The sequence below is a fragment of the Dendrobium catenatum genome, unplaced genomic scaffold (genome assembly GCF_001605985.2).
Source record: "Dendrobium catenatum unplaced genomic scaffold, ASM160598v2 fragScaff_scaffold_133, whole genome shotgun sequence".
Classification (NCBI taxonomy): domain Eukaryota; kingdom Viridiplantae; phylum Streptophyta; class Magnoliopsida; order Asparagales; family Orchidaceae; genus Dendrobium; species Dendrobium catenatum.
In genome coordinates this window covers 7,014,882-7,026,508 of record NW_021318595.1, presented here as the reverse complement: position 1 = coordinate 7,026,508, position 11,627 = coordinate 7,014,882, and positions in this window count along the sequence as shown.

The window sequence follows — 11,627 nt, the reverse complement described above, 5'->3', positions numbered from 1 at the left end:
ATTCAGAACTGGGTAATATTTTTCTTGGTTAGAAAATATTAGGAATGACCTTTCTTTATTAGATTTAAACGAGAATTTGGCTTTTAATAGGACACAATGGAGAAAAAGGATTCATCTAGCCGACCCCACGTAGTGGGATAAAGGCTTGATGTTGTTGTTGTTGTTGTTGGGTAATATTTTTCATGTAGGCTTTCTTTACTTACTTTCCTTCCCTATATGTCTTTTAGTACTATAAAAGTTTTCAGACAATTTTATCAAATTGAAATACCTAAAAGAAGGACAAAATAGAAAAACAAGTTGGGTAGAAAACAGAAATGATACTTTTACAGATAAAATAGTCCTGCAGAAATCCTACTATCTTAGGATGCACGACATCATTATGTATATGTGTAAATTTGATTATCACTAAAACTTTGGACCACTGGCATCAACGGCTAGGCCTCTCGAAAGGCCAAACGCTCTCTATGTTAGCAGCTTCTACTCCAGCTCTCGGTGTCCAATAAAAAACTTTTTCATGCAACTCCTGCTATTTAGCTAAAAGTTTTAGAAAGTTAATCAAAAAGTCTAAAACCCATAGTGTTTTCCCATTATAACATATACACTTAGACATATGGGTTCTTTCAAATTATTTTGCAATAAGGTTATAGATTTTATGTGAGTTTCTTTGATGACTTTTTACATTATTATTATATAGATCCTCTACGAAACAAATCAGAGCCTCTTCAAAATTCGCACAACTTAAAATTCTTGTTGAATGATAAGATGATGATAAATCAATTAACATAATCCATCCAAAGCCCAAATGATGGCCGTAGTGAATACATGAACATCGCCTTTAAATCTCTCCTTCATGAAGGGGGCATTATTTGTATTTCCATTAAACACCTGAAGAGTACAACATAATCAAAGGGTTAACATCCCACGTAATTGAAACAACATAAACTTTAAGGCTTTATGCCAACCTACCAGCATACCTCTAGGTGAATAGCCTACTAATGATTAGTGACAATCAAAATTAGACACGAAAAATGATAATTTGGCCGCTAAAGCGAATAGCGACCAAAATATTTTTGAGTCGCTGATTTGTCACAGTAGCCTCATCGTTGAAACTTTTGACAATCAAAATTTTTTTGGTTGCTAAATTAGTGACAACAAATTAGTATTGGTCTCTAAAATTATACATATTAGCTACCATTTTTTTACGCTAATGAATTGTCCGCTCGCTGTGCTTTTTTTTTAGCGAGGGGGAATATTAACGGGATAAGTTTCGGGGTAAATTTTGGAAGGCAACTAGGTTTGTAGATAAAACACGACCCAGATATTTCGCCCGTATTTTGTGAGGACTTTATGATCTAAGTTCTATTTTCCTACAGGGGTAAGCCCCTATAGTTAATTACCCCTCCCGATAACAAGAGAGAACTTTCGATTAAGGCTAGTCGTCGGTGAATACAACGTATCCGTACATACCTAGTATCCGAAATATAGTAGCAGTATGGGCTTGGATTTGGAAATTTGGAAAGTTTGGAGATTTGATATTTAAATTAGAAATTTTCACCATCTTACACTTAAAGCAGATGGTGGGGGAATGGATAATAGACTATATCAAAATCCCATGGTTCCGTCATCCCTGACTATTATGGTCCCTAGTCCACTTAACCAAGGAGGTAGTTGACCCAACCTGATAGAAGGATTCTTGTTGGCAGTCATTGGTTGCTTCATCTAAGGGGACCTTATAGACCTGGGTTGAATGTTTGCCAAAGGGGACAAATTTGAATCCACCTTAGCTAACAGAAGGTTTTATGCCCTATAGATCATATCATATTAATTCATGTCTCAAGTATTTGATGTCAGTAAGGAACGCATTGGCTCTAGCCATAACCGGTATTTTATGGTGCCATGTGGCAAAAAAACCACTCGGTTTAGAGGACCCCGAGTTATAAATTGCCGATTAGAGGACACGTTCCACGTCTTTATTAGTAGGAGATTGTTTGGAAATGGATCATAGTGATACTTTCAACTAGGTATTAGCTCTTTATGAGCTGAGGTTATTTTTGAATTTGTTCATCTCAACAAACTATTGTAGAGGGTGGATAGATTTTGCTTTGAGTGTATTTGAATGGATTACTTAAATTTTAAATATTTTGAGCTTTTGGGATTTTTGGGATTTTGAATTTTTGGGTGTTTGAGTGGCATTTAAAAATATTTATGAACCCCTCTGGTTGAGATCTTCGTTCAAACCGACCATCATTGGGGTAAAAGGGGTTATTTTTTATTTATGGATTGAACCATGTCAATTCTGTCTATTGGTCGACATAGAAATTCTAATTATTATAGGCCTTGGAGGCCTAATATGAATGTATAAAATAAATACCTCGGTCAAACTCGTGACCGCATATTTATTTAATAGTTCAAACCGTGTCGAGAATGATCAGGTTTGAACTTAGAATCATCATTTCACTCGCGTAGCATCCCTAGATGTCACGTGTATATCCATAACACGCTCTTCGGGGCACATGCGGGTGTTTGGGGCATTTTATAATTATTTATTGAACCTTATCGACTCCTATTTATTTTCTTAGGAGGATCGGGTCTAACTTTATTGACCCGCACAGCATCCCTAAGCCTCACATGTGTTTCTTCAACATGCTCGTCAGGGCCCATGCTGGTGTTCTGGGGTAATTTATAGTTATTTGTTGAACATTATCAACTCATATTTACCTGCTTAGGAGGATCATGTTTAAATTTAATGACCCACACAGCATCCCCAGACGTCACATGTGTACCATTAACATGCTCGTTGGGGCCAATGCAAGTGTATAATTGCATTTACCTCGTATATACCTATGTGTATACAAATTATGGTGCATGTGTGAAGGTATTTTAAAATATTTAACGCTGCTCAACTATGTGGATAGTCATCATTTGAATGTAGCATTCTATTTGGATACTCGTATGCACCTTCTATCCTCTTGTAAGGATGTTGCGGATCCGGTGGCATTGTGTTGTAACTTGTAAACACCTTATGTATGCTTTCATGAGTGTTGCATATCCGTTGGGGTGGCATATTAACTTGTAGACGCCTTCTGTCTGCTTGCATGAGTGTTGCAGATCCGGTGGCATTATGTAGCAGCTTGTGGATTGACTTATTCGCTGCTATATAGTGGTACATTGTTATGCACTACTTATTGCTTTATGCAGTTGGATCATAGTACACTGAAAAATCTCCTACTTTAACTAGTAGATGTTGTTATCTACCATATTACCTTCATATTTGTTCACAAACAGCATGTTGAATGCGTAACAGGTCTCTTTCAGTTGCTCGTATATATTTATATTTGCTATAGTCATCTTGTATTTTGCTTTTGGGTAACATATTAGGTGTACAATGGATCTCCTATAACAGCTCATAGGAGCTTGTATGTTCATATCCTTCCATTGCATTATTGTGATCTGTAGTATTTCCACTGTCGTTGACTTCGTGTTGAGAGCGTTGTTGTATGTGCTGCTTGTCTTTATCGATATATTTTCTTGCATTGAATCATTGTTTATGACATGAGTACTAACGCTTTTTATTTTTTTTGTATTCATTCTCCTTGCAGTTCTATTGCTTGTGTGTGTTATGATGAGCATCAAAAATCCTTCAATGTCTTTGGGAATAAACTATGACTTGCATATTGAATTTTCAACCTCAATATTCATTTGCAATCAATCATATACACCTTTCAGTTCTTGTCATCTATAGGTTTCACTTACTTGTTTGAACGATGATATCGACTCTCATTGCACCTGTCATATACCCTTATGTCTGAAACAATTATCCCAGATCAATCAATTGCTTGAGTCTTCATTATCATCTATATTCTGATACCGGTTGCAAGACGTTATTACAAACATCATTGATCTTCTCATGTGTATTGAATAATGGTCCATTACATTCATCACATATCAAAGTTCAGTACTTGCAAGATATCTGTCGCATCGATTGTATGCCACTTTGTTTGTGAAAGAAGTGTTGTGCGACTTATGAATTTTCTTGTACCACTATACTTGTAGTCATTACAACACTTCCACCATCACTTGCAAATATATTGCATTTCTTATATATGGCCACTGGTAAATTATCACGGTCATTGAGAGCATAATGATGTTCTTTACAATTTCATCATTATTTATAAACGAGTGAAGTTTATAGTACATTGGTTCACGAGTCTCATATATCTTCCCTTGCATTTGATTTAGAATTTGTTATCTTATAAATTATAATTTTATTTGGAGCATTATGTCATTCTTTATTGGTTAGATTTGCATATTAAACTTATCCTCATTTAGTTGAAGTCCAAAGTAGATTCAATTTTGAGTTCAAGTTATCCAAGTGAATTTGAGTCCAAATCAAGTCTTTTGCATCGTTCAAGTTCAATTTTCATTTGAGTTTAATGTTTTCTTTAAATGTTCATTTGGGTTCATCTTGCTTAGATTTCAAATATTTTATCAATCATTTAGTGTTCAAATACAAGTTCATGCAAAGTCTCATATTGTTCCAAGTCTTGTCTTTTTTCAAACAAAATTTCGGTAGCCTCCCGGCGTCTCCCCCATTTATGAGAAATTTTAGAAGTATGGGCCTCCCGCTACACTAGAGAAAAGCATACACGGATAGTGTTAGGTGACACCGAGGCCAAAAATCTTCAACCCCCACCACGCTAGAGAAAGGCGTGCATGGGTCTTCGGACACATGCAAGAAAAAATAGTTTTTCCCCTCGTACGGGTACTTATATTTTTGCCCCACCGTGCTAAGAAAAGAGCGCACAAGGCTCTCCTACCCCGTCGTAAGCGCCGCATCTAGTTCCCTCCCACCTGTCTAGAGAAAAACGTGCATAGGGGGTCCCTCGGCGTGCTGCAAACAACAAAAATAGGACTTTAGGAGATTTCCCGCTTCGTCGCTAGCATCGCAATGAATTTCCTCCGACCACTCTAGAGAAAAGCGCGCATAAGTGGTTGTTCATCGCGTTGCAAGTGTCGAAATGGGATTTCTCAAATTTTTAAAATCCTCTCCTTTTTTTTCTCTTTTTTTTTCTTGGAAACACTCATTCTCCCTTTTTTTTTTTTTCTTCTCTTTCTCTCTCTCTTTTTTTTTTTTTTGAAATAATCTCACACCCACTTTTTTTTAAAAAAACTGTCTTCTCTTTTTTTTTTAACTCTTATATAAATATATATAAATACACACAATATGTACACATATACATAAACCTACACATATGTATATTTTAACTTGATAACAGTAATGTTGTAAATAGTTGTAAAATCAACTCAATTAATGACTACCATACAAATAGTTAGAAATATTAACTATAGCATAAATAATATAAGAAATCAACTCGATATCCACACTAATGAATAATAACAGAGGTTAACTTAATAAATACAACACAAATAGTTAAAAGATATTACCTTAATATTTACAATATACATGCAACTAAACTATTAACTTAACAATTATGGTACAAGTGACTAAAATATGCTAACTTAATAATCTCAATACTAATAATTAAAAGATACTAACTTGCTAACCATCTAAATAATTACCACTATCTTAAAAACTACAGCATACAATAAAGACACAAACAAATCAAATAAATTAAGAAATGTCCAAAACATAGATATGTCATAACAAAAACAAACAAAAGAAAAGGAATCTAACTTTAATTGTTTTGGAAGGACTAGTGGACCTTGGAATGTGCTTCAGGTTATGGGATTATTTGAATTTGCTGTAGGTGTTTTTTTTTAGAGGGTTGATTTATGTAAATCATAGTGAGGAAATGGGCCGGCTACTAGAGCTTTTGAGTATGAGATACAGGTTTGGAGAATGGCTGATTTGGTGGAGGAAAGTGTTAGGCCTTAAAGATGGGATTTTAATGTTAGATCTCTAAGCTAGTGGCACTTCTTTTTATAAACAAATGTTGGAAGTACAGAAAATAGAAGAACTATTAAAAAGCTATGAAGTGCTTTGCTATGGTTTACTGTTTTTGGCCCTAAGTTGTCTTCCGCCGCCTCCCAGCCGGGGGACCTCTCCCCATGGCCGAGTCTGATTTTCCTCTGCTCCCTTCTTCTTTCATCATTACAACCCTTCCCGTCTCCATTGTTCTCCCACTTTTGAAGAACCTATTAACAACCACAGTACCACAGGTCTCTATTGAGTTTTCCCACTCCCTCTCCTTTGTCCCCACACAAAATCTCACTGCTCAGTTTACCAGCGATCAATTTAACGCTGGAGCTCCTGAATGGTCATTTTTGCTGGTTTGTTATTCGATCGGGAAACGTCCTTTCTACGAACCACTTCTTTCGATGATTAAAAAGACATGGACGCTCAAAGGACATCTTTCTCTCCTCACCATGGACGAGGGCTTCTTCTTGATAAAATATTTTGTTCTTGAAGATTATGAGCTTGCTTGGACAGGAGGTCCATGGTTCTTTTTTGGAAGACCGTTCATTTTGCAAAAATGAATTTCAGAATTGTCCCAAAGCATGAAGAATTCCCTTCCATTCCTCTTTAGATTAAAATCCTGAACCTGCCGCTCTCCCTCTGGATACCGGAAGGTATTTCTAAACTCGCTAACTATGTTGGTATTCCTATTGATGTTGATGCCCTAACTGTGGCCAAAACTTGCTTGAATTTTGCGAGAGTATGTGTTCAAATCACCAGCAATGCCCCAATACCTGATGAAATTTACTACAGTGTGGATGACAAATCTTCTCCTCTAAGAGTTTAATATAAATGGAAACCTGAACGTTGTTCACAATGCGGCTCAATCATGCATACCCCAACACTCTATCCTAAAGGCCCAATTTTAAAGCCCCAAACTGCCACCAAGCCAAGAGGAAGGAGTACCAGCCGCAAACCTCGCCTCACTCCTCCTCCCAGACTTTTAATCCTTAAGCCTACCCCTCCACCCAAGATGAATCAAACCAATGCAATCTCACCTCTATTATCCAATTTTCCTCAGGCCCAAAATCTAGGAACTGTAACACTCATACCGAACCTAAACTCACCATCTGGAGATATCCAAGACATCACAGAAATCATTCTTAAGTCAAAAGAGCCCACCCTTATAAGCATAAAAAACAAATTTGATGCTTTGAATGATTAGGAAAAAATTGAGGAGATGCAACCTTCTACCTTACCCCCATCCACCCTTCCACCAATGCTTTCATTATCACAACAGATGTCACCAATCCAAACCATAGCATCCCACCACAAACATCCACCCGCAATCACCAACCCAACATCCCAAATTCATCCAATGAGATCTCCACCTCTAGCTCTAACACCACCAAAGTTCAAAAATCAACTAACCAAAATCAAAAACAAACTAGAGGAAAGCAAGCCAAAAACACCTCTACGCCCAACTCAAAATCTCAATGATCGTCCCCAACATAGCAGCCTAGAACATTCGTGGGTTTAACAACCCGGACAAAGTGCTGAGCTGCAAACAATTAGCCCGTGCCAATAACATGACCTTTTCTTCATCCTTGAAGCTAAAATCTCCCACACCAACTACACTAACCATTGGTTCCAAGCTAACCACAAAATTTTCCCTAAAGAAGCCTCTTGTGACAACTTCATGTATTCCAATCCTGGTCTAATTTAGGTTAAGTGGAATGAGGAGTATGTTAATTTTATCCCCCCAACACATGTCTAGCCAATTTATCCATGGTATTATTACTGTTGACTCTATTACTATATGTGATGTAACTGCTGTCTATGCTAGTAATTATATACAATAAAGACATAAACAAATCAAATAAATTAAGAAATGTCCAAAACATAGAAATGTCATAACAAAAACAAACAAAAGAAAAGGAATCTAACTTTTATTATTTTGGAAGGACTAGTGGGCCTTGGAATGTGCTTCAGGTTATGGGATTATTTGTATTTGCTGTAGGTGTTTTTTTTCTAGAGGGTTGATTTATGTAAATCATAGTGAGGAAATGGGCCGGCTACTAGAGCTTTTGAGTATGAGATACAGGTTTTGAGAATGGCTGATTTGGTGGAGGAAAGTGTTAGGCCTTAAAAATGGGCTTTTCATGTTAGATCTCTAAGCTAGTGGCACTTCTTTTTATAAACAAATGTTGGGAGTAAAGAAAATAGAATAACTATTAAAAATCTATGAGGTGCTTTGCTATGGTTTACTGTTTTTGGCCCTAAGTTGTCTTCCGCCGCCTCCCAGCAGGGGACCTCTCCCCATGGCCGAGTCTGATTTTCCTCTGCTCCCTTCTTCTTTCATCATTACAACCCTTCCCGTCTCCATTGTTCTCCCTCTTTTGAAGAACCTATTAACAACCACAGTACCACAGGTCTCTACTGAGTTTTCCCACTCCCTCTCCTTTGTCCCCACACAAAATCTCACTACTCAGTTTACCAGCGATCAATTTAACGCTGGAGCTCCCGAATGGTCATTTTTGCTGGTTTGTTATTCGATCGGGAAATGTCCTTTCTACGAACCACTTCTTTCGATGATTAAAAAGACATGGACGCTCAAAGTATCTCTTTCTCTCCTCAACATGGACGAGGGCTTCTTCTTGCTAAAATTTTTTGCTCTTGAAGATTATGAGCTTGCTTGGACAGGAGGTCCATGGTTCTTTTTTGGAAGACCGTTCATTTTGCAAAAATGGATTTGTCCCAAAGCATGAAGAATTCCCTTCCATTCCTCTTTAGATTAAAATCCTGAACCTGCCGCTCTCCCTCTGGATGCCGGAAGGTATTTCTAAACTCGCTAACTATGTTGGTATTCCTATTGATGTTGATGCCCTAACTGTGGCCAAAACTTGCTTGACTTTTGCGAGAGTATGTGTTCAAATCACCAGCAATGCCCCATTACCTGATGAAATTTACTACAGTGTGGATGGCAAATCTTCTCCTCTAAGAGTTCAATATGACTGGAAACCTGAACATTGTTCACAATGCGGCTCAATCATGCATCCCCCAACACTCTGCCCTAAAGACCCAATTTTAAAGCCCCAAAATGCCACCAAGCCAAGAGGAAGGAATACCATCCGCAAACCTCGCCTCACTCCTCCTCCCAGACTTTTACCCCTCCACCCAAGATGAATCAAACCAATGCAATCTCACCTCTATTATCCAATTTGCCTCATGCCCAAAATCTAGGAACTATAACACTCATACCAAACCTAAACTCACCATCTGGAGATATCCAAGACATCACATAAATCATTCTTCAGTCAAAAGAGCCCACCCTTATAAGCATAAAAAACAAATTTGATGCTTTGAATGATTAGGACAAAATTGAGGAGATGCAACCTTCTACCTTACCCCCCATCCACCCTTCCACCAATGCTTTCATTATCACAACAGATGTCACCAATCCAAACCATAGCAGCCCACCACAAACATCCACACGCAATCACCAACCCAACATCCCCAATTCATCCAATGAGATCTCCACCTCTAGCTCTAACACCACCAAAGTTCAAAAATCAACTAACCAAAATAAAAAACAAACTAGAGGAAAGCAAGCCAAAAAGACCTCTGCGCCCAACTCAAAATCCCAATGATAGTCCCCAACATAGCAACCTAGAACATTCGTGGGTTTAACAACCCGGACAAAGTGCTGAGCTGCAAACAATTAGCCCGTGCCAATAACATTGACCTTTTCTTCATCCTTGAAGCTAAAATCTCCCACACCAACTACACTAACCATTGGTTCCAAGCTAACCACAAAATTTTCCCTAGAGAAGCCTCTTGTGACAACTTCATGTATTCCAGTCCTGGTCGAATTTGGGTTAAGTGGAATGAGGAGTCTGTTAATTTCATCCCCCCAACACATGTCTAGCCAATTTATCCATGGTATTATTACTTTTGACTCTACTACTATATGTGATGTAACTGCTGTCTATGATAGTAATTATCATACTAAAAGATAAACTTTGTGGAAGAACATTCCATACATTACTGGTTCTATAAATACCTCTTGGGCAATCATTGGTGATTTTAATTGCTGCCATTATTTGGATGAAAAAGTTGGTGGCACAACTCTTTCTAATCCTAAACTTGGAGATTTTAACAGCATGGTGTTTAATTTTGGAATGCAAGATCTTTCTTCTGTTGGACATTTATTGACTTGGCATAACAAACAATACCACAATCCAATACACATTAAATTAGATCGTGTCCTGGTTAATGATGATTGGCTAGTCACATTTCCCAACTCTTTATATAGAGTTGATGATCTTGATTGCTGTAATCATTCTCCTTTAATTATGCTGAATCCCATTGATTTTAGAAGAGGGCATAGATTCATATTCAAAAACTATTGCATTAAATATCCGAAATTCTGGAGTTGCCTTATGGATGTTTTTTCCCTTCCCAATAAGAGTAGCCCCTTAAGCTCTTTCAACTTCAAGCTTAAGACTCTTAAGAACATCTTGAAGAATAAATCTTGGTCAAATGCCAACTCCATACAAGCTGAGATTGATTCTCTCAAAGCTTAACATAATACTGTGACCACCCAACTCCAAATAAACCGTTTGGATTCTCAAATCAACTGCAGCATAAAGGTCATAAACACTAAGTTGGCATACTACCAATCCACTCTCACTATTTGGATAACTCAAAGAGCCAAGGTGAAATGGCTTACCTATGGGGAAGATGATCTAAAGTTCCTTACTCCAAAATCAATATTTCCAAAAACTACAATCGTATTAAGGAGATCACCAATGAGCAAGGAACTTATACCTCTCATACTGACATTGCTAATGCCTTCATTAATCACTTCAGCAAGCTTTTTTACACCCCTGCTCCTCCCACTTTGAACCAACACTACAAAGACATTCATGCAGATAATCAGATTCCGAGTCACCTTATTTCCAACCTTACTGCCCCGGTTACCATGGAAGAAATTAAGAACATTCTTTTCTCTGGAAAACCCAACTCTGCTCCTGGACCCGACGGATTCCCTTTTGAATTCTATAAAGCCACCTGGAATACCATTCAATCCCACTTGTGTAGAGCTGTTATCTCCTTCTTTACCACTGGATACATGTCTATCCAAGTCAAAGCTACTGCCATTGCACTTATTTCTAAACATTCTCATGCTAACAATGTTAAGGATTTTAGACCTATTGCTCTCTGCAATGTTATCTATAAGATAATTGCAAAAATTATAGTCAATAGGATGATGGAAGTGTTACCTTTCATCATTCATCCTAGTCAATGAGGTTTCATTCATAAAAGAATCATTTAAGAAAGTATTCTATTAGCTTCTGATCTTCTGGGTAACTTCAATCATAAAGCCAAGCATAAGTTCTTTTGTGCAAAATTTGACATTACTAAAGTCTTTGACATGGTTTCTAGAGAATTTCTATATAGAAGACTAGAGGCCAAAGGCTCTCCTGATATGTTCATTTCTTGGATAAAGGCTTGCACTGCAGATGTTCACTTCTCCATTTGCATTAATGAGGCGCTTGAGGGGTATTTCAATTCCACTTCTAGTATAAGACAAGGATGCCCTTTATCTCCTTACCTCTTTAGCATAATCATGGATGTTTTATCATCTTTCTTTGATTTGGCATCTTCCAATAGCACCTTTACAGGTATTCGGCTGGGAGCTATAAGA